The following is a 27,716-nucleotide window of genomic DNA, read 5'->3' as shown; positions in this document are numbered from 1 at the left end:
CTCAACAAAACATCTTGAGCTTCCTGTCCTTATCCAAAGTAAAGGTGCACGCTGGGGGAGTTGCAGAGACTAGTCCAGCATCACAGGTTTAAAATGTGTAAGGTGTTGTGGCAGTAGCTACTACTTGTCCCCCAGTGGCTATGCTCCCCTTTCTCTCATAGAAGTAATATCTCCAAATTTTAACTAGGAAAATCGCCGCTCAGAAAACAGGTTACATTTTCCTGCCATACATATTGTACCTAGGTACAATCTGACTAAGTTTGGGCCAATGGGATGTGAATGAGAATGATGAGAGCAATTTCTGGATCTTGCCTTTATAATGAAGTGATGTGTCTACCCCTTCTCCTTTTCCCCTTTGTGCCAGCTGAAATGCACCCAAGATACCACCTGAGTGACAGTGTAAGAACAAGATAGGAGTTAGGTCAGGGATAGTACCACTATGCCAGCTCTAGTCTGGTTATACCAGGACTTTCATTTAGTGAGAAATAAATTTTCATCTTGTTCGTGCCTGTATCATTCTGGATCTCTTTCCAGCAAACGAACTCATATGCTTACAAACACAGGTAGTGATTCCTGTCATATCCCCATAAAAAACAGCAGCAGCAACAACAACGAAACCTTTCTTTGGTTTGTGCAGATGACCGCTGGGTCTTGGAGAATGTCAGTGGATTACTGTAAATTTAAACAAGTGATGATTTTAAATGCAGGTGCTATTCAATATGATCTCTTTAGTTGAGTAAGTCAACACAACCCTGCTACCTGGCATTCAGCTTTGTTCTCACAAGTGTCTTCTTTTTTTCTTCACCCCAATAAGAGAGCACCCAAAGGAGCTTGCGTTGACACATTCTATTTCAGGTGTATGCAATAATTTAGCCTTCAAGGATTTGATCATCTCACCCTTCTATAGAGCAACATGCTGGTCCACTACATCAATGGTGTCATGCTGATAGATGTTGAACGTAGGAAGTGACAGACTCTAGATGCATTGAAGAGATTTATGCATGCCAGAGGATGGGAAGTATATCCAAGAAAAATTTAGGAGCCTGACACCTCAGTGAAGCTTCTGGGGGTCCGGTGAAGTGGAGCACACTAAGATACTTCTTTCAAAGTGAAACGCCATTTGCTTCACTTTGCACCACCTACCACAAGATTATTATGAAGATTGTTTATCCCAAAAGTATTGAATTGGATTAAATAAATTTAATTGAAGAGAAAGGGAAGGTAAATAAAGTCAGGGTTCTGATCCATATTGAATCAACTTTGGAAATGTTTTGGGTGGTTATAAACAGCTTGGACAAATGAAATATGTGAGAGACCTTATACTCTGCATAGTTTAAATTAATTGCATACAGTATGGGATAAGAAAGCCATCAGTCACTTGCAGTATGAAGAAAATTTATTATTTGCCTAGTTAGAAGGTAACTTTATCAAATGTAGGATATGGAAGTCAAAGATGCAAGGAGGAAATGTGCTTGGTGAAATGAAATGAGAAACTAGACAAGCAGAATGAGAAGAAATATGAATATATAAGCTTTTTTTAAAAAAAGAACTGAAAGAACCCTCACACTTTCCTTGGAAGATAAAATGGTGGAAATGGTCTGGTGGTTTCTCAAGAAGTTAAGTTATCATATGGCCCAGCAATTCCATTCCTAGGTATATCCCCAGGAAAATTGAAAACATATGTTCACACAAAAACTTTTACACAAATATTAGTCACAACATTACTCATAATACTCCAAAGGTAGAAACAACTCAAATTTCCATCACCTGATGAATGGATAAATAAATATGGTATGTTCACACAACAGAATATTATTCAACCACAAAAAGTAATAAGTACTGATAGATGCTACAACATGGAAAAACCTTGAAGGTATTACGATAGAAATCATATGCAAAAGGGCATATGCTGTATAATTCCACTTATATAAAATGTCCAGAATAGGTAAATCTATATAGACATAAAGTAGATTCCAGGAGTTGGAAAGAGGAGAGAATGGGAAGTGATTGCTAATGGGTAGAGGGTTTATTTTTGGCGTGATAAGAATATTTAAGAATTAGATAATGATGATGGTTGCACAACTTTGTGAATATACTAAAAACTACTGAATTGTACACTTTAAAATGGTGAATTTTATGGGATGAAAGTTTTATCTCAATTTAAAGAAGAAGTGGCAAATGCGATTGCAATCTCTTTTCTTGCCTTGTGTGATATCACGTGCTTCTGGTTTTCCCACTACTTCTTTGGCCACTCTTTATAAGTTATTGTGCACGTTTCTCTTCTTTTGCCATCCATTAAATATTGGTTTTTCTCAGGGTTCTCTCCTAGGCTTTCTTCCTTTCTTCTGTTTTCTCCTTATACAATCTCTGTTGGGTAGTAAGGAAGTCATTGCTTTGAAGAGTTTGACATGCACCAATGTCATTGACCACGATTTAGTTAAATAACCCAGTCTCCCAATAACATGCTTCAGATTTCAGTTACACAGTATATTAACTGTGAGTAATTGCATAAAATATAAACTTCACGGCTAGCTCCACAAATCCCTACGTAAATAACAGACGTGCTTCATAATCAGTGACCAACCACATCACTTCTTTCAAAGTCTGTTGGTGATTGCCATTGTACATCAGTTATTCAGTTCATGCACAGACAGCAAAGCCTGTAGTTGGGTTGTCTCCTTGTCTCTTGGTGATAAACTCGTATGACATTTAACAAAAATGAATAATAGAAAAAAATGAAAGTTCAGCAAAGAAATTAAAAGTGATAATGCAGAAGTGAAATTGGGTGTGATTAGATTTGAAAATGGAGACAGCAGAATAAAGCCAGGATGAGACCTGGGCTGCACGGAGCCACTGAATGAACAATATTGAAAAAGTCTGATAAATCAAAAACTAGGTAAAGTGGCTTCAATATTGTTTAGTTTAAGTTGCCTTCAGAACAAGAAGCCGCTAATGGTGGAAATAGAGAATTTACTTCTACTTTGGATTGAAGACTGTAATGAAAAAATCCAATCAGTTTAACTAGCATTTAGGCCAAACATTAAATTTGGGTGCTGTGCTGAAAAAAACAGTAATTACAAGAAGACTGAAGAAGAACCTTTTACTGACAGTAAAGGCTGATTTCATTGTTTCAGAAATTGGCATGATTTTGCAGAATTCGAACTGAAGGCAAATGAAGTTACAAGAGAAATAGCTGATTGTGGGAATGTTGAGCCTGTCACTGTTCCAGAGACTCTAGACATGCAGCCACAGAAATTTCATAAAGGGAACATATTAATATAAATGAGGAAAGTGGCTGTTGACAAAAAGAATGATGTCCCAGAGGAAGTGACACTGGCAAAAAAAACCCCCAAAAACCTTCATATTAAAGGAAGTCATGGGGATATTTCACAGCACTGAAAGTGCAAAAGACAAAATGTTGGAAGCTGATCCAAACTTAGTAAGGAGTATGATAATTTGCCAAGGCATAGAAAAGATGCTCACTCTATATCTTCTTTTAAAATTAATTAATTTATTTATTTTTATTTTTGGCTGCGTTGGGTCTTCGTTGCTGCATGTGGGCTTTCTCTAGTTGCAGCGAGTGGGGGCTACTCTTCGTTGCAGTGCACGGGCTTCTCATTACGGTGGCTTCTCTTCTTGTGGAGCACAGACTGTAGGCATGGAGGCTTCAGTAGTTGCAGCACGCGGGCTCAGTAGTTGTGGCTCACGGGCTTAGTTGCTCAGTGGCATGTGAGATCTTCCAGGACCAGGGATGGAACCCGTGTCCCCTGCACTGGCAGGTGGATTCTTAACCACTGCGCCACCAGGGAAGTCCCTCACTCTGTATCTTAAGTTATATGATAAGAAGGCAAAGACTATTTAAACTCCTTTTGATAAGTTTTGTACAAAGAAATAAAACACTTAAATTCTCAATATTTCTAATGTTTTAAATTTTCATGTAGTAAATATTATAAAACTAATTTTTTTCAATTCCCCCAAATAGAGTTTTTAACGTTTTGATTAAAACATTTTAAAGGTCACAGACCAATTGTAATTCTTCCTATTGATTATTAAGATCACTGCATGGTTTCAGCTTGCAAAGTTATTTTTATGGTCCTGAACTACCATGCAAAGTGAGGACTGCCTGTATTCATTATGACACAGATACCGAAAACTCAACTCAATCTAGCTTAAGGGAAAAGAGGCATTGTTTTTTAGCTCACGTTTTGAAATGTCCAGAGTAGGTCTTATTTCAGCCATGGCTGGATTCATGGCTGAAATGACATAAAAAGAACTCAGCTTTTCTTCACCTCAAATCTATGTGTTGGTTTTCTTCTCAGGCTCTATGTGATGACCTCCAGTGGCTGTCACTCTCATGGTAGCAAGATGGCTGCTAGCTCTAGTTTCTTATTTTTCCAGGTTCTAGTCCAATGGGATCAAACAGAATAGGCCTTCTTTATCAGTAGCTCCTGTACAAGTTTTTAGGTTCTCACTTATTTTACTAGCTTAGGCTGCCACTCCTATACCCCAATCACTGTGGCCAAGAGTATGAGATCTTCTACTTGACTTAGATCTGGGTCTCCTATTCTATCCTTGGGGCCAGAGAGGGACCCCTACTCAAATCACACAGACTGTTGGTGAGGAAGTGCAAAATACTCAAAAGAAAACCAAATGTGTTGGCAGACAACATAAATGTGCAGGGCATACTCCCTGGACATCATCCACTCCTACAGCTTTCATTATCCTCCATTTGAGAGTGGCTCTAAGATCTGTCTCCAGAAATTATGACCTATATTCCCAACTCCTTGCTAGACAGTTCCCCTTGGGTTCATTGCAACCAACTGAAAATCCACGTATCTGAAGGTGAACCCATTTCTCCTCACCCCCAGCCCCAGCCAAATCTATGTCTCCTCTTGGTTTCCTATCTCAACCAGTATCATCACTCTCCACACCAGTTTTTCACGCTAGAAATCTGGGACATAGCTTGCCTCCTGACTCTCCCTTACACTTGATTAAAATCCATCACCAATAAATTCTTGTTAATTGTACCCCTAATATCCTTGAAATCAACCCACTTCTTTCTGTCCATATTTCTCTTACCCCATTTCAGCTCCCATCTTTATCTCTTGACTGCACCACAGTGATACCATATTTTAACTTGACGTCTAGCCACTTTTTTATTGTGGTAAAATACGCATAACATAAAATTTATCATCTTAATCTTTTTCAAGTGTTCAATCCAGTGGCATTTAAGTACATTTCTATTGTTGTGCAAACATCACCACAATCAATCTCCAGAACTCTTCTCATCTTGCAAAACTGAAATTCCACACACATTTAACAACACCTCTGTATTCTCCCCACCTGCCCCTGGCAACCACCATTCTACTTTCTGTCTCTATGATTTTGACTACTCAAGATGCGTCCTGTGAGTGGAATCATATAGTATTTGTCTTTTTGTGATTGGTTTATTTCACTGAGCATAATGTCCTCAAGTTTCATCCATGCTGTAGCATGTGTCAGAATTTCCTTCCTTTTCAAGACCTAGTAATATTCCACTGTAGATCTATCACATTTTGCTTATCCACTCTTCCATCAGTGGATGAGCAACTTGGGTTGCTTCCATATTTTACCTTTTGTGAATAATGCTGCTATGAACACGAGTGCACAAATAGCTCTTCGAGAGCTGCTTTCCATACTTTGGGGTATATGCTTCTAATTTAATTTTTAATGAACTTCCATACCCTCTCCCATAGTGGTGGCACCAATTTACATTCCTACCAACAAAGCACAAGGGTGCCAACTTTTCCAACTCCTCACCAGCTCTTGTTATTTTCTGTTTTTTGATAGTAGCCATCCTGATGGGCATGAGGTGCCAGCCATGGTTTCTGTCTTCTAAACTTTTTTCATCCTGTAGCCAGAATGACCTTTAATAAGCATATGGTGATCATGTCACTACCCTGTTTAAATCCTTCAGTGGCTCCTCCTTGCCTTCTGGACAGTCTGGCCCCCTTCACATGTGTCACAAAACCTCTCATGATTTCCTCCCTTGCTTACTTGTCTAGCCTCCCTCTCAACTGCTCCCTTTTCCACGTCTTCCCTTCTAACACATTTCCCACTTGTTACACACACATGTACACTCTGCATTTGTCACTCTGAAACATGCTCAGGTCTGTGAAAATGCTACATTTCCCCTCATCCAGCACCATTTCTTCTGTCAGATGCTCTTTCCTCTTTATCACCTACTAGCTCCTTCTTATCCTTGAGATCTGAGAACAGACAGCATATTCTCCAGGAAAATCCCCTTCATAAATTCCGTCTGCCCAAGCTATGTCAGCACCCCTACTATGTGCTCCCAGAGCACTCTATTCTTGCCCTAACATAGCATTTCATCACATTCTATAATTGTCCGCTTACTCATATTTTTCTCAGGTCCTGTGCTGTCCAATATGTAGCTGTTAAACACTAAGAATAACTAGCGTGACTGAGGAAGTTAACTCCTAATTTTATTTAATTTTAATAAATTTAAATTTTAAAATGACTGGGTCATTGATTGAAAAATTATTAAGTATATTTAGAACAACTTGGATATGCATCTACTTTTTCAACTGTAAGTTCATTCAATCTAAATACAGTTTCAGTAACAGATGAAAATTAAGCATGTGAATTGAGATGTGCTGTAAGTATAAAACAGTCTCTGGATTTCAAAGACTTATACAAAATTAAAAAATGCAAAGTATCTCATTAATAACTCTAAGAAATTGATTACATGTTAAAATGATAATATTTTGATGTGTTAGTTTAAATAAATTCTTAAAATTAATTTAAATTGTAATCTAATCACTTTTAATCTGGCTATCAGAAAATTTTAAATTATATATGTGGCTCACCTTATATTTCTATTGGACAGCACTGACCTCTACTGTAAGTTCTGTGGGGACAGGAATCATGACTGTCTTATTTACTTATTTAAAAAACATTTGTAACATTTATCATGTGTCAGGTATTACTCTATACATTACTTACAATTATAAGCATTAACTTTTAAAATTCTTATTACAGTCTTTTTAGTATTATCATTATCTACATTTTACATATGAGGAAATTTGCACAAAGAGATTAACTTAACTAGTTGAAGGTCACAGAGCGGACCTTGTGGAGATAGTCTGTAAAGATCCAGATTCCACACTCCGTAATTTTGTTATGCTGTCTCTTGTTCATTCTTTTATTACAAGTGTCTACCCAATTAACAACAATATGCAAGTATTCTTCTTCAATTAATCAACCTGTTATTCAATAAGCATTAACAGAATGCTTATGTGCCAGGTATTGTGCTGGGTGGTACGGACTCGGCTGTGAATGAAACAAAAGCTTTAATTTTAAAGAAACTCTATTCAGTAGCGATGACAACGATATGAGACAATGATAATACAGAATCGTATTAAACAGAACAATTATACAATACAAATACACTATTTGAGAACACATGAAGTTGCACCTACCTTAGCTGAGAGATGAGCAATGTGATGGGAAGAGTGAGAGAAAACCTTAAAGGATAATTAGGAATTAGCTACATGTGGGTAAGTGGGAGTGGTTGGTAAAGCAAGTACTATGCAGGGGGGACCAGAGGAGCAGAGGAAAGAAATAGCCTGGTGTTTGCCGCTGAAGTGGTTTAAGCCGAATGAATAACAAGTTCAGATTTAACTCCATGAAAGATCACACTGGATAAAGTTGGAGAAGAAATTGGAAGGAAGAAACAGTATTATACAGCAGAGAAACAATGAAGGTCTGCTGCTCTGATCCTGAGCATAGATGATAGCAATTTAGGTTAAAGTAGGGGTAGTGATAAAGGAGATGCAATTTAGAGGTATTTAAGGGGTAGAGTAGACTTAACCTGATGTGTGATTGGAAGGCGGATGGTGTTTGTTGCAGATGTTGCAAATTACTTAATATCTGTTTTCACTTTCTTCTTGGTTTTTTGAGGTGCCAATGTGCCCATCTTGAGTCAATGGATCTTGATGGGGTAATACAATCATAGCGATCCTGTTCCCCACTTTCTGGTCTCCCCTGCAGCTGGGTCAGTCATCTGGCTTGTCTGACAAATGAGCTGTACAGAGAAGTCTGCTCGGAGGTTCTTCAGGGAAAGCTTTGTTTCCTGGTGGACTCATGGCTGCTGCTGCTTTTTTCTGTTTTCCTGAAAGAGAAAATGATGCAGCTCTGTCTTGATTCCATTGGGCAATGCCAAGTGAATGGCAAAAATATTATTAGGCATTTTAAAGTTATTGAATCAACACCACAGCCACCTACCTTGAACCTACATGTTATGTGAGAAACATAAGGCAATAGCACTTAAGCTGCTGTTAATAAAGGATGTGTAAATTGAGTTGTTTACTACTTGTAGTTGAACACATGCCTCTTGGATAACGGGTTAAATGAGAGTTGTCAAGGCTTTTCCCTGGTTTCTGACTTAAACAATTGGGTGCATCACTGGAAAGCCTGGGGGCAGGACAGGGTTAAAAGGAAATTTGTTGAGCTAAAGATTGTTTATGCTAAATGTGATGGGAGTGGGTATATCCCAGTGACAAGTAGGCCATTCAATATACATGTGCAAAAATCGAGAGAGAGAGACAGAGAGAGGGAACGAGCTCTGGCCTGGAGACACAGACATACGAATCATTAACATATTAGTATAACAGGTCAATTTACCTAGCGACATAAATATATAATAAAAGAAAAATATATTGCTAATGAAATCATACCTTTCTAGTATAAATATGACTTCTAATTCTCAGCCTTGCCCCAAAATGTGTAGGGATCCAGGCTGCTGGAGCTGGGATGTTATCTGGCTGGTAGTTTGAACATACAGTATGACATCACTTAAATATAGGATGAAAGCACGTAAGAAAAGAATACTGACAGTGGCAGTGTCTTGATTAAGGTTCCCCAAAAGCAGGCCCTGGGACAACAAACCAAGTAGTTCTTTGGGAGGTTATCCCAGAAAACATAGGTAGCGGAATGGTGAAGTGATACGGGAAAATAAAGGAAGTGAATAAAGGATGTGCTATCAGGTACCACTGTGGGTACCTGGAGCTTAAAACTGCCAGAGAAATCATGAAGCCACTGTAGAACATATACCTCAGAGTTATTCTACTGAGTGCGAGGGAGCTGGGAGCTGGGTATGTATACACCAACTTTCTTTTCCACTCAGCTTTACTGAGGCATAATAGACAGATAAAACCGTAAGATATATAAAGTTGTGTCCACCAATTTCTGTCAGCCATTGATGAGGGCTGCTCCCATGCACATGGGCAGAGCAGGCTCTACAATGAGATGCATGTTCTGGCAGCTGAAAGTCTGGTCAGCATGCGCTAAATGGCAAGGTCCTAGGGGCTATGGGAAGGGTATCAACAGCATCTAAGATGGAGCATAATTAAAGCCAAGAAGGCCATGGGATACAATGGAGGCAGCCAGAAAGGAGTAAGAAGAGTTGAAAGAGGAGGCGAGACAGAACCTGTGGAAATTTTCTGAGCTAAACAAGGCGTCTGCAGTCACTTGAGCATTCCAGCAACCTTGGGCACCAGCAAAAGGGGTTATTAAAAGTGCTCACCAGCTCTAAACATAAGGGATGCTATGTTATAGAAGTGCCATTTTAGTGGCATTTGAAGAGCAACTCCTGCTTTTACTACTAACTCTTAATTCTGAGTAAACTAAAAATGCATTTTCCCCTCTTAACAAAAAATAACCCTTGGGACTTCCCTTGGTGGTGCAGTGGTTAAGAATCCGCCTGCCAACGCAGGGGACACAAGTTCGAGCCCTGGTTCGGGGAGATCCCACATGCCGCGGAGCAACTAAGCCCGTGCGCCACAACTACTGAAGCCCGTGCGCCTAGAGCCCGTGCTCCGCAACGAGAGGCCACTGCAATGGGAAGCCCGTGCACCGCAATGAAGAGTAGCCCCCGCTCGCCGCAACTAGAGAAGGCCCACGTGGCAACGAAGACCCAAAGCAGCCAAAAATAAATAAGTTAATTTATTTATTTTAAAAGATTTATTAAAAAAAATAACCCTTGAGAGAAAATGAAACAAAACAACCAAAAAACTGCCCGTTGCTAAAATATTTTGCTCCATCTGTTTCAATGGAAGGAAAATTTTTTCATAAGAATTCTCTGGAGACTTTGAAAAGTGAACAGAAAGTATTCATATTTTTTGGTGATAATTTGTCAGTGGGTGACATCTTAGGTTCAATGCCAATATATTGATGATCTTGAATGTAAATGACCTTCCTAGGCCAGAAAATGCTGTGAAATCCCTGGAAGGACTAGTACGTTATGATGTGAATTATAAGGAGCCAAAGGGGTGGCCCATCTGTAATCAGAAATGAAAATATCCTGCAGGCAGTCTTGTTTTTCACAGTGTGCTTGGAAATGTTTTTTTGAAGAACCAGAGAGTCTATACGCAGTCATATTTATTTCTCATTGTGTTGGAGCTTTCACCACGCAGGAATCCAGAAGAGGATTATGTTAAAGGGCGGCTCATGTGCCCTGAGGATTTAGAATTCATCAGGCCCAAATGACCTTGCACGTTATACAATGTGTCCAGCGTCAGGGTCAAGCTTTCCTGCTCACTTCTCAGAGGCTTTCTATGAATGAAAATGACCCCTGAATATGACAGAGAACTGAGAGAGTTGGTTGATCCAAGAATATTTTCTTCCAGAGAGACTATATTCTGTTAGGTCTGGTTATAAAACACAAAGAAATTTAATTGGCTGTTCTGGAACATTTTTCTTGTAATAGCCCATCTGGCATGGTGATGTTTGAAATGCCATTGTAGGATAACATGGTACTGGTCCTTGAAGTAGCATAAAACCTGATGTATGTGGAACATGCTGTAAACACCACAGGGAAAGACTTTTTTTTCATGGAAAAGCTCAGTTTCCTGTAGTACAATGACCTGAGTGCCGAGGACACATAACCTTTTTTTTTTTTTTGAGAAAGCAAATACACTACCAAACGTAAAGTAGATAGCTAGTGGGAAGCAGCCGCATGGCACAGGGATATCGGCTCGGTGCTTTGTGACCGCCTGGCGGGGTGGGATAGGGAGGGTGGGAGGGAGGGAGACGCAAGAGGGAAGAGATATGGGAACATATGTATATGTATAACTGATTCACTTTGTTATAAAGCAGAAACTAACACACCATTGTAAAGCAATTATACCCCAATAAAGATGTTAAAAAAATAAAAGAAAGCAAATACAAAAATCCCTAGTCCATTCTCTCTGAATAACTTTCCCCAAATGGTGATGAGAACATAGCAAAACCATGTACAAGTTAAATAACTGTGATAGCAGCTTCTAGAAGGTTGTGACTCAAGTAAAAGCATTAGAATATGCATGGTTTTCAAGCAGCAACTGTTATAATTGAAAGAATTATTGAGCCATACCTACTATAAACCTCCCAGTTTCCTGCTCAAAAAAACAAAAACACATAAAACAAACAGAACAACCACAGACACCAGACTAGCGAGACTGGCATTCAGCAGAGTCGGGAAGTGTAAGGCTAAAGCCTTGACTTCTGCTCCTCCTGTTCGGGTCCCTTGAAAAATGTCCTCAAGGAATGAAGAGTTTGTTTTGAAAACATTTGCCCAATAGCCTAAAAGTTCCTCTCCTGTTCTGCTAAACGATGCTGACTCAAGCGTCCTCTAAAAAAGACTAATATCTAGATTTTTACCTACTCATCTGGTGGGACTGACAAATTTACAGTTCAGAAGGAAAAAGAAGACATTTAAGAAAGAAGAAAGGGACAAGATAAGCATTTCGGGAATTCATTTAAAACATAAATTCTGACCCAAAGTACTGTATTTGGGGAGAGGATGAGAGGAAAAAGGAGGACTCGTCACTACAGTGCTTCTGTTTTGCCTCTTCTGCCCACACACGATTTTAATCCCAGGACCTTTCCAAACTTATAGCCCACCCTCCACTTCTCATCAGAGGCCAACTCCCTCTTCAAATCTCCTCCATGTTAAGGGATTAATCTAAGTTAAAGCATTAATATATTCATGTACCACACCTCCAGGTAATGTGTTTGCATTTTAATAGGAAACTTCTGGAAAAAATGCATTTTACCAATGGAATCATTCAAATGGTGGGAATTGTGGGTAGCATAGCAGGCCATTGAAAAAGATGCATCTGGGGTGGGGTGGTGGGCAAGTCTTTCTGCAGCCAAGGAATTCTCCTCTGAGCTTGGGGAATCTCCCTCTTCTCTAGCAAGTCTGCTCCTGTCCCAGAGGGAGACTTTACCTCCTTCCTCAATGTTACATGCTGCAAGTTGCTCACTGCAACCCAGCCACGACAAATGGGTCAGGAAAAGAGTGATCAGGGTCTGCGTCCTGTACATATTTCACCAAGACCTGCATCAGTGTTCTTAAAATAGGGTTTCCCAAGGTATGTGTTGCAAAATTATATAGGAGAATGAATTTACATGATCAAATAAGTTTGGGAAATGATTTGTACCATGCCATCTCCTTGGAGGGTTGTGCTAAGAAATCCTATAGTAAGTGTCAGGGTCAGGGATTTTACCTCCCTTCCAACTAACAAGATAGCTTGTCCCCTTTTTATGTATGCTGGGGGAAGACATGAAACTCCTGGGTCAGAGACAAAGACCTTTATTACAGCAAGTAGCATGAGTAGCGTGTTTGCCTTTGTTCCCCTCGTCCCCCAAAGCCTGGAAGGAAATGCAGAGGGGACCCAGGGGATGCTGTGCATCAGTGGATTTGTGTTACAGCTGAGGAATTCACCTAAGAACTTGGGGAGTCTACCCCTTTTCTCAAGTCTGTTCCCAGAGGGAGACTTTACCTCCTTCCTTGAGGCTGCGTGCTGCAAAACCTCTCACTGCAGTACAACCATGACAAATGGCCCAGGAAAGGAATGATCAGGGTCTTGCAATGTTGGCACAGCCAGCAAGAATGTACAGGGATGCCCAAGGACTAGAGCAGGTTGCTTCTCCTAATAGTAACTAAACTTGCTTAATTCTGTTAAACCCAGAAATTCCTAATGTGGATGACCAGACAACAGCATTCAGTGGAACATATTTCGAGAAAGTTGATTTCTATTTGTTCACACTTTTGGACTCCACATGGTGGAACTGGGTCAGAGTGTTTCATTTTACGTTCCTCCATGGGTTTAAAAAAATTTTTTTAATAGTGTCAATATAAGGGAGAGGTTTTCCAATATGGGACCAGGCAGGTATTTTACTTTCAGGATTTACCATTTCCTTCCAATCAGTTTTCCTTTGAACCAAGTCTGGGACTCACATACACTATTTTTTTCTGATCAAGGTAATCACTTCCAAGACCAAATAGGAATGGCTGTAGATTTCTCTATTATTAATCATAGTCCTAGTTTTATCATTTAGGCTTCTGTTGAGCAGGATCTCCTCTGGAATTTTAAGGAGCACTTCTTTTCCAGAAGGTCTCTTCCATTATGTTTGGTTTTAATCTTTCTGTTAATTTGAAGAATCTTTGAAAATATAATCCCTTTAACAAATTTTGATGATCAGTCTTTTGGAAAGGAAGATACTTACATAGCTTAGTTTTTGTAACTTTATTCATTCCTTGGCCACTTTTTTTCATTCTTATGTGTGAACGCTGACCATGCCTCTGCTCTTTCACCCTTATCTCTCCCAATTACGGGGAATTCTTCTGCAAGTTATCTCTTCTCGTTCCACATCTCTCTCTCATTCTCCTCCATTTCTGCTGGTCTGGATGCCTATTTTAATTAAATTACCATGTAGACTTTTTCTTTTCTGCTGAACTTCACTCCAGGAACGTGCAATTGATGACTGCTATTCTCTAGCTTCTTTCCTCAAACTTTATCTTGACCATTTACAGTCTAAGTGTCACCCAAATCCTCACGAAGGTGACTAAAGAGCAGCCTCTTCAGCCCCCTTTACTCATTGTACCCACATGATTTCCTTTTTGTTGGCAAGTCTTTTGCTATTTTGTAATGGGGAAAAAACATGAGCTGCTTTTTCAAATCTTGTGTTTATACTCTCAACCAAACATAGCACTAGACTTTCTCTTTCCTTTGGCTTTAATTAACTGGAATCTGTGTCTTCTGTCAAAAATTCAAATTTTGGTATAAGAGACTTTCTTTCACTCCTATTTTGTATTATAAATGATCATTCTCAGTTTTCTCTGTAACAATATTTCACATGTTCATATAGAAACTGGGCTTAATTGCAGTTGCAATATGATATTCCCTTGAAATCAGAGGGTGGTAAGCATCTGTTTACTCATAACTCTGAAAATGGAAGTCGAATCAAACATCTGTGATAAATCATTAGCCATGAATCAGCCTTACATATTGTGAGAATGAATGCCATTTTCTCCTGGAGTTGCTGATCATTGCAAGGTGTTAAAATATTACAAAATGACGGTGTACCCATATTGCAGTCATTTAACCTGATTCTTCTTTGCCATTTCCTGCTCAGGAAATTGGGCTCCATCTAACTGCACAGCTGGTTTGGCTTTAGAAACCTCACATTTCGACCCAAACGATCAGGCTGGTTGTACAGCTAGGCAAATCCATGGGTTTCAACATAAAAACCTTTAGCATGTGCCCCAGTGATGTGAGGGAATCAGACTTTTTCTGAGTGTCTCGTCAATTAACAGAAAGATAAGGAACCACCACCCTAGGAGCTGTTCAGGAGGAGATGTTTTTAACAAGACTGGTAGATCTGGCCTCACACTGAATGTTCTCCTAGTTTTCAGGAAATTATTATTCGGAAACAACTGAAACTTAAAGGACATCAGTACATTTCTACTTTTATATTTTCATGGGAAGACAGTTTTAGTTCTGATTTCTCTGATCCCTCACCAAAAAGACATACTACTTCTGAAAGTAGGAAGCTAAAGTAATCAGGAAGAGGGAAGACTTTCGGGGTGAAGATAAAATTCCTCCCACCCATAACTTAGAATGACTTAGTACCAAAAAAGATGAAAAAACTTAGTTTATGAAATCACGAGGGCAGGACTAGGATGAAGAGTTCCACTGACTACTTTGTGCTAGGCACAAGTCCAGGTGCTGGAGATTCAGTAAGGAAGCAGAGAGACAAAAGTCCCTGCCCTCACAGAGTTTACATCCTAGTGGAGGGAGGTGGATAATAAACCATGAAATTATATTAGACAGTGACAGAGCTAAGGAGAACAATAAAGGCAGCAGAGGAACTGGAATGTTGGGGGGCGGGCGGGGTGTGGTACACTGGGTGGTTGGAGAAGACTCCACTGAGAATGTGGCCTTTGAATAAAAGTCTGAAGCAGGTTCGGGAGAGAGCCACACACAGAACTGGAGCGATGCATTCTAGGTGGAGGGGGAGCAAGGCCTTGAGGCAGGATCGTGCGTCTAAAAAGTTAGAGGAGCAGAAGAGAGGCCAACTAGGTGAAGCGGCAGAGAAGAACAAGCAAGGAGGTTGAAGCAAAGAAATGAGGGAGAACTGCAGGCAACCAGGGCAGGAGGTAAGTTGACAGAGGCGGATGATGAAAGGCCTCAGAGGTCATTGTAAGAATGTTGCTTGGGGACAGACACTGTTCCTGCTTTCTCAGAATTTATCATCTGGCAGGGGAAAAATACATGGATGATTGATGATAAAATGAGATGACTATTAAAGGTAGGAAAGAACAGGGTGTTATGGAATCATAGTATGCTTGGTCCTAATGTACTGGATGGGTCTCTTCCGTGAGGAAAGTGTGTTTATGCTGAGACCAACAGGATGAGCACGAGTTAGATGCCTGGAGGTGGTGATGGCTCTGGGTGTGAGCTGCAGCTGTTTCTGGGGGCACGAGCAGCAGCAGTGGGAATAAAGAGCCCTGAAGCAAACATATCAGGAAGTGAGAAGAAATCTGTTATGACTAAGGCCGAAGAAGAAGCGGGACAGTGCTGCAAGATGAAGCTGGGGAAGGGGGGCCATGGCAGGAGGCAACTAGATTATAAAAAGAGTTTGGATTTCACCTGAGAGCACTAGGGAGCTGTGGAATATTGTAAACAGGGAGATTACGTGATTGGGTCTGTCTTTTGAAAGATCACTCTAGGTGGAGGGTGGAGAGCAGATTGAGAAGAGCAAGCTGTGAGAAAGGGGAACCAGCCAATATTCTCCTGCAGTGGCACAGGGAGGATGGGACTTGGGACTTTCGGACTTTGCTGGTGGTAGAAGGAATGGAGAGATGGGAAACACTTGAGAGACATTTATGGACGAGAATAGATAGGACTGGGTGATTGACTAGATGCGGCGTTGCGGGTGGGCAAGTTTAAAGTGGAGAGAAGGATCAAAGATGTCATTCAAGTTTCTGGCTCTGGCAACTTGATAGATCGTGGTGCCATTGACTGCAAAGAGGGGACAAAAGAGAAGGAACAAGGTCAGAGATGGATTTTGGCTTTCGGAACGTGCCATTCGTGTAACCCAAATAGCATTTGCTGTATTTTTTCCTGTAACTCCTTTCCCTAACTGAAAAATTTAAAAAGATCTAATTGGATTATTCCTTGACTGACTTAGATTAATCTTTATGCTTTACTATAGGAATGTCATTTCAAGGTAGCATTTCCTACAGATCTTTCTGTAAATCTGTATAGTTATTAGGGACTTGAATTTCAGACAGAATCACACAATGATGCAGGTTGTAACATAGCTAAGCATGTGGCGCCATCTTCAGGACAGTTTATTAAAAAGTTATAAAACCAAACAGATTGAAAGGCAAGCTTCTGCCCCAGAATTCTTTTCTAGGGAGTGAGTATGACTCCATCTTGTTTGGTAATAAGAACCTAAAAAAAACGTTTCTTCCAAATTCAATTGTATGCCTAAATTCTTGTCTTCCTGAGAATTATAGTGCATCACAGGATGTAGGAAAGACAGTGACCATTTTTCCTTTGAAATCATTCCAGTTTGAAAGTGCCTGTGAGCTGGACAACTGAGCTTTGCTGTGGAAAAGCCTGGAGAGGGAAATTAAGGCAGCATCCCTTCAGGTTTCCTACCTTGGTGCCCAGATTCTCTGGAGCTTTTCCAATTTCATGTCATATATTTATGTTCTCCACTAGGTGCCTCATTAAATGCATAGCCAAGTGGAATTTAATTCTTATGCATTTGTAACAGTGACAGTTTGCATGAATGTAAAAATTAGAAAAAAATTGTTAGTCTTTGCACCCAAATTTTCTGGATAGGAAATGTAGTATCATAGAGTAATATAATCTACACTTTAAAAATAAAAGGTTGTAAATAAAAATCAATATTGTACCATAGCTAAGCACAATGAGGAGGAATAATATAGCTCACGAGATGACTTTTATTTTTAAAATCCTCTCAGCCTTTAATTATTCTATTTGAAGAGGTTCCGCCCCTTCTTTTTGTAGGTTTTGGTTATGAAAACACGCATATATGTGTTTATCAGAAGGTATCTGCCACCTTCGTGTACAGGATATACTGTTTAACCTACACCGAGCATTTAGCACAGTCCCATGAATAACTGGGAGATAAAGAGCTTGGCTTTATATGTGGAGGCAAGTGGTTCCTACCATCTTGTGGCACCCTGCTTGCAAATGGGCTCTCTTCTTAGACTGCTCTCATTAAAAATGCATATCAATTTACATTCCCACCAAGAGTGTAGGAGGGTTCCCTTTTCACCACACCCTTTCCAGCATTTATTGTTTCTAGCTTTTCTGATAATGGCCATTCTGACCAGCGTGAGGTGATACCTCATTGTAGTTTTGATTTGCATTTCTCTAATAATTAGTGATGTTGAGCATCTTTTCATGTGCCTCTTGGCCATCTGTATGTCTTCCTTGGTGAAATGTCTATGTAGGTCTTCCACCCATTTGTTAACTGGATTGTTTGGTTTTTTTGATACTGAGCTCCATGAGCTGTTTGTATATTTTGGAGATTAATCCTTTGTCTGTTGTTTCATTTGCAAATATTTTACAACCACTATGGAGGTTCCTTAAAACTAAAAATAGAACTACCATACGACCCAGCAATCCCACTACTGGGCATATACCCTGAGAAAGCCATAATTCAAAAAGAGTCATGTACCACAATGTTCATTGCAGCTCTATTTAGCCAGGACATGGAAGCAACCTAAGTGTCCATCGACAGATGAATGGATAAAGAAGATGTGGCACATATATACCGTGGAATATTACTCCGCCATAAAAAGAAACGAAATTGAGTTATTTGTAGTGAGGTGGCTGGACCTAGAATCTGTCATACAGAGTGAAGTAAGTCAGAAAAACAAATACCGTATGCTAACACATATATATGGAATCTAAAAAAAAAAAAGATACTGATGAACTTAGTTGCAGGGCAGGAATAAAGAGGTAGACATAGAGAATGAACTTGATGACATGGGGTGGGAGGGTGAAGCTGGGCGAAGTGAGAGTAGCATCGACATATATACACTACCGAATGTAAAATAGTTGGCTGGTGGGAAGCAGCAGCATAGCACAGGGAGATTGGCTCGGTGCTTTGCAATGACCTAGGGGGATGGGATAGGGAGGATGGGAGGGAGGCTCAAGAGGGAGGGGATATGGGGACATGTGTATGCATATGGCTGATTCGCTTTGTTGTGCAACAGAAACTAACACAGTATTGTGAAGCAATTATACTCCAATAAAGATCTATTTAAAAAAATGCATGTCTTTCCATTAAGGAATTGTGAGTCCCAGAGTTCCTGTTAGTCTTGAAAGAGAACACATTAATCTAAATTCAATTTCTCGATAAATGGGGGCCCAGGCCACCCCATCAGTGACAGGTTTGGGTTTCTTGGGGTTCAAACTAGGCTTATAGCGGGGGGGGAGGGGAAGGGTGGGACATACAAAACATGTGTCCAATAATAGCATCTAATAGTATTTATGTGTTTACAATGTGCTGAGTGCTTTTACGTGGACTATCTCACTTAATCCTCATAACCTATGGATACTTTTTTTTATGAGTGGGTACTCTCATAATCACTTGTGTTCTACAGATCAGGATACTGAAACTTAGAGAGAATTTAAAATAATTTGCTCAAGGCTCACACTCAGTGTTTAGTAAAGCTAAGGAAATAAATTCTAATCCAGGCGTTCTTTCTCCAGAGCCAACAAGCTTGACCAAAACCTCATACTACCCCTTCAAGGGAAAATATTTCACCAAAAGGAAAACAGCCCTAATCAAGAGCCATGCTAATAGTCTGAGCAAAAAATTCAGAGAGCAGAAGCAAGGGCAGAATCTGGAGTGATGCGCTGTGGTACAGAAGTTCCTCTTCCCTTCTGGATTGCTCCAGAATCTTGGCACTGCCTGGGTAGGGGAGCCCTGGGCAGGATACAATAACATAGGGCCTTGAGACTTCTGAGGGTGAGTCTGGGAGACACTGGGACTTGCAGAGATGAGAGGGTGCGGAGCCAGGGAACCCACTGTTGTCTTCTTTCCATTTTGTTTTAGGATCAAGGCTCGAGACAAAGGGCCACAGTCCCTGATAACAGAAGCTACTGCGTGAGGTTAGTAACACACACTTAGCCCACTGAAAAGGAGCAGAAATAAATAACATCTTCACCCTCTTCAGTCAGGCAGAGGTTGGTGCGCAGAGCACGGCGTGGGCATAGCTGAGGTCTGCTGAGAGGCCAGCAGGCAAGTCAATGGGACGATGATGACCCGCACAGCAGCGCCAGCTACAGGGATGAGAGCATAGGGCTTGGAGTCTAAAGCCCTGGTTCCAGGCTGAACATGGGCACTAACTGTGTGACTTTGGGCAGTTCATTAAAATTATTTGATCTTTAATTTGCTCAGCTGAAAAACAGCAGCAAGAGCTACTGAATAGGATTGTTGGGATATCAAAGAAACAACGTATGAAACACTGTACGCTATACTACTACTGAGTGCCTCATATGTGCTAGACATTGGGGATAGAAAATTAAGCTACAAGCTTTGCTCTCAAGGAGTTCACAATCTAATGACATAAATATTGGTTATCTTTAGTATCTTGAATCCCTCCCTTCTTTCTAATTATCCCTTTTACCCCACCATTTGGATATTGTCTTAGTTTGGACAACGATTTGAGTGCAAAATGTTTATTTGGAGGTGCAAGGAAACAGAGGAGAGGTGTGGAAAGTGATACAGGAGAGGAAAGATCCTCAGCACAGGGGGCCAGCTACCACCTTAAGCCACTCTGGAAAATGCTGCAAAACACACAGCTCAGAGGTTTCCCACCTACGGAATGGGGAAGCCAGAGTAATTTAACACCAACTTTTAACAATTATTGGTTGAAGATTTCTTTTAGTGGGTGTTAATTTCTTGGCACCTGCCAGGGGTCCAGGCAGAGTGTCTCACAGCAGCTTCAGAAAAAGGCCTGGGGCAGAGAAATGGAGACACAGGCCGTTGGAAGATGGCTGGCGCACATTGAAGTCATCGAGCCAAAGATGTGGCAGGGCACTGACAGCATCTGCAAAAGGTGGTCCATGTCTGAGGGTGTCTGGGTGGGCTCCCTCTCTCCCAGGACCCAAGGCAAAACCAGGAGAGAGGACTCTTCCCAACACTTAGTACTATAGATGAAGGGGAGAAGGAGGCTAAATATATGCTAACACTTTCTAAAGGCAGAATTTACCCTTTAACTATTGTACATTTGCAGAAATTTGGCACAGGTGTGTAGCTCAATAGAATAATTGCTCTGCTGTTGAACTTTCTGTGATGGTGGGAATATTCTATAGCTTCACTGTCCAGTGCAGTAGCCAATAGTCCCACGTAAGTTGCTGGGCACCTGAAATGTGGTGGGTATGACTGAGGAACTACATTTTTACTTTTATTTAATTTTAATTAATTTGAATAATCACACGTGGCTAATGGTTACCATGTTAGACAACATAACTTTAGAGCAGTTTAATTATATTTTATTATTCATAAGAAATTTTAAAAAAATCATCCTAATCATTTTCTTCATTAAGGATAGAGGTAAATCAAAGATGTCATATGGCTGAGTGTTAAAATCAATATTAATTTTGAATTGAGCACAACTGAATATCACCACCAACTTAATAGAAACTTCTGGAAAAAGGGAATAAACGTGAAGTCTTACCAACATTTGTTAGAAAAATGTATTATAAAAAGTTTAGTTGGTCAAATTTCTAAAGTTTGACACAACAGTCCAGAAACAATAGTATCTCAGCAGCTCTAGTGCATATGATGATTTTAAATGATGACTGGACTGAAGTTGGTGGAGAAACAAGATATTTTGGGATACATGATTTTTCTTTACATTTATTTCTTCATATATATATAACTTTCATTAATTATACTTCATATTATTGTTTATATTTCTATAAGTATTTATGGACTCAAATTCCATATAATGTGCTTTACAAAATTAATTAGTTAATATATCCTCTAAGTCAGATTAATTATTATCTCTTTTTCCCCTTTTTTTTAAACTGTTTAAAAGTTTTTCCATCAACAGAGGAATGGATAAGGAAGATGTAGTACATATATACAGTGGAATATTACTCAGCCATAAAAAAGAATGAAATAATGCCATTTGCAACAACATGGATGGATCTAGAGATTGTCATACTAAGTGAACTAAGTCAGACAGAGAAAGACAAATATCACATGATATAAATTATATGTGGAATCTTAAAAAAGGGTACAAATGAATTTATCTACAAAACAGAAATATAGTTACAGATGTAGAAAACAAACTTATGGTTACCAGGGGCTAAGCAGGGGAGGGATAAATTGGGAGATTGGGATTGACATATACACACTACCATATATAAAATAGATAACTAATAAGAACCTACTGTATAGCACAGGGAACTCTACTCAATACTCTGTAATGGCCTATATGGGAAAAGAATCTAAAAAAGAGTGAATATATGTATATGTATAACTGATTTACTTTGCTGTACACTTGAAACTAACACGACACTGTAAATTAACTATACTCGAATAAAAATGTTTTACAAAGTTTTTAATAATTGTTTTTGTACATAACCAAGAGCTTCCAGAATCATCACTTTCATTGTTCTTGACAGTTTTTGTGCTTTAATGTATGTTCTGCAGTGTGACTCAGCTCCTGTGTAACTGGGATCGGGGATTGACGTTAGCTTGCAGGTCGTGTCGGTTCACGTGTGACTTTTCCCCAGCATGTTAGTGCTTTGTACCACTGTGTAACAGCAGCTGAATGCAAAGTGCACTAGGACAGCTGAACATCTCGGGCTGGGCTGGGCTGTGCTGTGCCAGCTCATCCACTGTCCTCTTGGTGCCGTCTGGCCTCCTGCTCTTCTGGAGGCGCTCATGGCATGGTTCTCCCTGACCTTTGTGCTCTTGGTCCTCATCTCCATCACTCAGCAGCCCCAGCTCTTCTATAAGCTACGTTTAGTTTTTTGTTTTTTTAATGTAAGTGTTTTTCTAACTTTTATGCAAGGACCTATTTATATAGTAGTATTTTTAAATTTATTAACTATGTAATAGTTTTTTTAAACTGTGCTGTATTTTTATTAGAAATACCATTCTTTTTGTTAACTCATATTGTAAAGTTTTGTATGTTTTGAGTGGAAATTGTATATGTTTTGAGTGGCTTGATGCTGATACTAATTTGCCAATAAACCCTATTATGTTTAGTGTGTGATTTTGCAGATTTGAGTAGGGTTTTCTTTTTTCAGGAATATACATGTTGTATTAAGGCAAAACCACCTGTACATTGATCTTGCAATTGAATGAGAGAATAGCCACAACAAAACAAACCCACAAAGAGATCCTGACTCCAAATTGCTTCTAGAATAATTAGCTATGTTTGGAAGTGAATATTCTCATATGAACAGTATTCCAAGCAATATGCATTGTTGCTTTGTTTATATTATGGATTTTGCTAAACCAATGATATATGATGGTAATGTTGTGACAATCACTGGTCACACACAAGTCCTGGGATGTCAGAAATGACAGTAAAGGTGGTTATTTGATCTTCCAAAGACCTAGGCCAAAGAAAAAGGAAAGCATAGATTTTGGCTGAATAGCCACACCAAAGATGAAGTTCCATGTCTATATTAGAAAGAAGACATGTATATTGACCTATATAAATCATATAAATAATTTCTTTGAGATTTTGGTGTGCATGTTCTTCAGGTCCTAAAAAGCCTGAAGAACACGGAACACTGCTTTCTACCCTCATCTCTTCTTTGACCCAATATAATACTCCTTCTTAGAATATACATAGGAAAAGGGTTCATGAATGTCGTGCCTACATTCTGGAGCTAGGCAACTTCTCTCTCATGTAAAAGAAGTCAGCTCCCAAGTGGTACTTATGGAGAAGTTGTTCCTGATTGTGTGTTTGTAGAAAGGGAGTATAAAGGTCAATTCATATATACCCAGCCCAGCTTAGTGCACTTAAAGTATCTATTTCTTAAAGAAAGCTATAATAAATTACATCTCTTAAAATATATGTGCATTCTATTTACAATAGCCACAATATGGAAGCAACCTAAATGTCCATCAACAGATGAATGGATAAAGAAGATGTGGTATATATATATATATATATACACACACACAATGGAGTATTAGCCATAAAAAAGAATGAAATAATGCCACTTGCAGCAACATGGATGGATCTAGAGATTATCATACTAAGTGAAGTATGTCACACAGAGAAAGACAAATATCATATGATATCACTTACATATGGAATCTAAAAAATGATACAAATGAACTTTTTTGCAAAACTGAAACAGAGTCACAGACACAGAAAACAAAGTCATGGTTACCAAAGGGGAAAGCAGGGGGAGGGATAAATTAGGAATTTGGGATTGACAGATACACACCCTACTGTATATAAAATAGGTAAACAACAAGGTCTCACTATATAGCACAGGGAACTATATTCAATATCTTGTAATAACCTAAAATGGAAAAGAACCTGAAAAAGAATAGATATATGTATTTGTATAACTGAATCACTGCTGTACACCTGAAACATTATAAATCAACTATACTTTAAGTAAAAAAACCACTCTGGCTCTTAGATAGCTTCATCCACCAGAGGGCAGACAGCAGAAGCAAGAAGAACCACAATCTTGCAGCCAGTGGAACGAAAACCACATTCACAGAAAGACAGACAAAATGAAAAGGCAGAGGATTAGCTACCAGATGAAGGAACAAGATAAAACCCCAGAAAAACAACTAAATGAAGGCAACCTTACAAAAAAAGAACTCAGAATAACGATAGTGAAGTTGATCCAGGACCTCGAAAAAAGAATGGAGGCAAAGATTGAGAAGATGCAAGAAATGGTTAACAAAGACCTAGAAGAACTAAAGAAAAAACACTAGAAAAATTAAAGAACAAACAAACAGAGATGAACAATACAATAACTGAAATGAAAAATACACTAGAAGTAATCAATAGAATAACTGAGGCAGGAGAATGGATAAGTGACCTGGAAGACAGAATGGTGGAATTCACTGCCATGGAACAGAATAAAGAAAAAAGAATGAAAATAAATGAAGACAGCCTAAGAGACCTCTGGAACAACATTAAATGCAACAACATTCTCATTACAGGGGTCCCAGAAGGAGAAGAGAGAGAGAAAGGACCCGAGAAAATATTTGAAAAGATTATATTCGAAAACATCCCTAACATGGGAAAGGAAATAGCCACCCAGGTCCAGGAAGGGCAGAGAGTCCCAGGCAGGATAAACCCAAGGAGAAAAATGCTGAGACACATAGTAATCAAATTGACAAAAATTATTAAAAGCAACAAGGGAAAAATGACAAATAATATACAAGGGAACTCCCATAAGGTTAACGGCTGATTTCTCAGCAAAAACTCTACAAGCCAGAAGGGAGTGGCACGATATATACAAAGTGATGAAGGGGAAGAACCTACAACCAATATTACTCTATCTGGCAAGGATCTTGTTCAGATTTGATGAAGAAATCAAAGCTTTTCAGACAAGCAAAAGCTAAGAGAATTCAGGACCACCAAGCCAGCTCTACAACAAATGCTAAAGGAACTGCTCTAAGTGGGAAACACAGAGAAGTAAAGGACCTACAAAAACAAACTCAAAACATCTAAGAAAATGGTAATAGGAACATACATATCGATAGTTAGGCTAAATGTGAATGGATTAAATGCTCCAACCAAAAGACACAGGCTTGCTGAATGGATATAAAAACAAGACCCATAAATATGCTATCTACAAGAGACCCACTTCAGACCTAGGGACACATACAGACTGAAAGTGAGGGGATGGAAAAAGATATTCCATGCAAATGAAAAGCTGGAGTAGCAATACTCATATCAGATAAAAGAGACTTTAAAATAAAGAATGTTACAAGAGACAAGGAAGGACACTACATAATGATCAAGGGATCAATACAAGAAGAAGATATAACAATTATAAATATATATGCACCCAACATAGCACCTTAATACATAAGGCAACTGCTAACAGCTATAAAAGAGGAAATGGACAGTAACACAATAATAGTGGGGGACTTTAACATCTCACTTACACCAATGGACAGATAATCCAAAATGAAAATTAACAAGGAAACACAAGCTTTAAATGACACAACAGACCAGTTAGATTTAATTGATATTTATAGGACATTCCATCCAAAAACAGCAGATTACACTTTCTTCTCAAGTGTGCATGGAATATTCTACAAGATAGATTACATCTTGGGTCACAAATCAAGCCTCAGTAAATTTAAGAAAATTGAAATCATATCAAGCACCTTTTCTGACCACAACGCTATGAGATTAGAAATGAATTACAGGAGGAAAAACGTAAAAAACACAAACATATGGAGACTAAACAATACATTACTAAATAACCAAGAGATCACTGAAGAAATCAAAGATGGTACCAAAAAACACCTAGAGACAAATGACAATGAAAACACAATGATCCAAAACCTATAGGATGCAGCAAAAGCAGTTCTAAGAGGGAAGTGTATAGCAATACAATCCTACCTCAAGAAACAAGAAAAACCTCAAATAAATAATCTAACCTTACACATAAAGGAACTAGTGAAAGGAGAGCAAAGAAAACCCAAAGTTAGTAGAAGGAAAGAAATCATAGAGATCTGAGCAGAAGTAAATGAAATAGAAACAAAGAAAACAATAGCAAAGATCAATAAAACTAAAAGCTGGTTCTTTGAGAAGATAAACAAAATTGATAAACCATTAGCCAGACTCATCAAGAAAAAGAGGGAGAGGACTCAAATCAACAAAATTAGAAATGAAAAAGGAGAAGTTACAGCAGACACCGCATAACTACAAAGCATCCTAAGAGACTACTACAAGCAACTCTACGCCAATAAAATGGACAACCTGGAAGAAATGGACAAATTCTTAGAAAGGTATAACCTTCCAAGAATGAACCAGGAAAAAACAGAAAATATAAACAGACCAATCACAAGTAATGAAATTGAAACTGTGAGGAAAAATCTTCCAACAAAATGAAGTCCAGAACCAGATGGCTTCACAGGTGAATTCTATCAAACATTTAGAGAAGAGCTAACACCCATCCTTCTCAAACTCTTCCAAAAAATTTCAGAGGAAGGAACACTCCTAAACTCATTCTGTGATGCCACCATCACCCTGGTACCAAAACCAGATAAAGGTACTACAAAAAAAAGAAAATTACAGACCAATATCACTGATGAATATAGATGCAAAAATCCTCAACAAAATACTAGCAAACAGAATCCAACAATACATTAAAAGGGTCATACAACATGATCAAGTGGGATTTATTCCAGGGATGCAAGGATTCTTCAATATACTCAAATCAGTCAATGTGATACACCATATTAACATATTGAAGAATAAAAACCATATGATCATCTCAATAGATGCAGAAAAAGCTTCTGGCAAAATTCAACACCCATTTATGATAAAAACTCTCCAGAAAGTGGGCATAGAGGGAACCCACCTCAACATAATAAAGGCCATATATGACAAACCCACAGCAAACATCATTCTCAATGGTGAAAAACTGAAAGCATTTTCTCTAAGATCAGGAACAAGACAAGGATGTCCACCCTTGCCACTTTTATTCAACACAGTTTTGGAAGTGCTAGCCACAGCAATCAGAGAAGAAACAGAAATGAAAGGAATACAAATTGGAAAAGAAGAAGTAACATTGTCACTGTTTGCAGATGAAATGATACTATACATAGAGAATCCTAAAGCTGTCACCAGAAAACTACTAGAGCAAATCAGCGAATCGGGTAAAGTTGTAGGATACTAAATTAATGCACAGAAATCTCCTGCATTCCTATACACTAACAACAAAAGATCAGAAAGATAAATTAAGGAAAGAATCCCATTCACCACTGCAACGAAAAGAATAAAATACCAAGGAATAAACCTACCTAAGGAGGTAAAAGACCTGTACTCAGAAAACTATAAGACACTGATGAAAGAAATCAAAGATGACACAGATGGAGAGATATACCATGTTCTTGGATTGGAAGAATCAATATTGTGAAAATGACTATGCTACCCAAAGCAATCTACAGATTCAATGCAATTCCTATCAAATTACCAATGGCATTTTTTACAGAACTAGAACAAAAAATCTTAAAATTTGTATGGAGACACAAAAGACCCTGAATAGCCAAAGCAATCTTGAGGGGAAAAAAATGGAGCTGGAGGAATCAGACTCCCTGACTTCAGACTATACTACAAAGTTACAGTAATCAAGACAATATGGTACTGGCAGAAAAAC

General features: G+C 39.0%; 1 long non-coding RNA gene across 1 annotated transcript in view; it reads right to left on the bottom strand.

The window, feature by feature from the left end:
- Window positions 1-7,175: 7,175 nt before the first annotated feature.
- Window positions 7,176-27,716, bottom strand: part of LOC132522256 (uncharacterized) — a 128,812-nt gene continuing 108,271 nt past the window's right edge. The window contains exon 4 of the long non-coding RNA XR_009541131.1: window positions 7,176-8,173. This is a non-coding gene — a long non-coding RNA (uncharacterized LOC132522256). The remainder of the gene's footprint in view (window positions 8,174-27,716) is intronic.

This window comes from Lagenorhynchus albirostris, chromosome 6 (assembly GCF_949774975.1).
Source record: "Lagenorhynchus albirostris chromosome 6, mLagAlb1.1, whole genome shotgun sequence".
Classification (NCBI taxonomy): domain Eukaryota; kingdom Metazoa; phylum Chordata; class Mammalia; order Artiodactyla; family Delphinidae; genus Lagenorhynchus; species Lagenorhynchus albirostris.
Note: the sequence above shows the minus strand (reverse complement) of the source record. Positions and strands in the feature narration are given on the sequence as shown.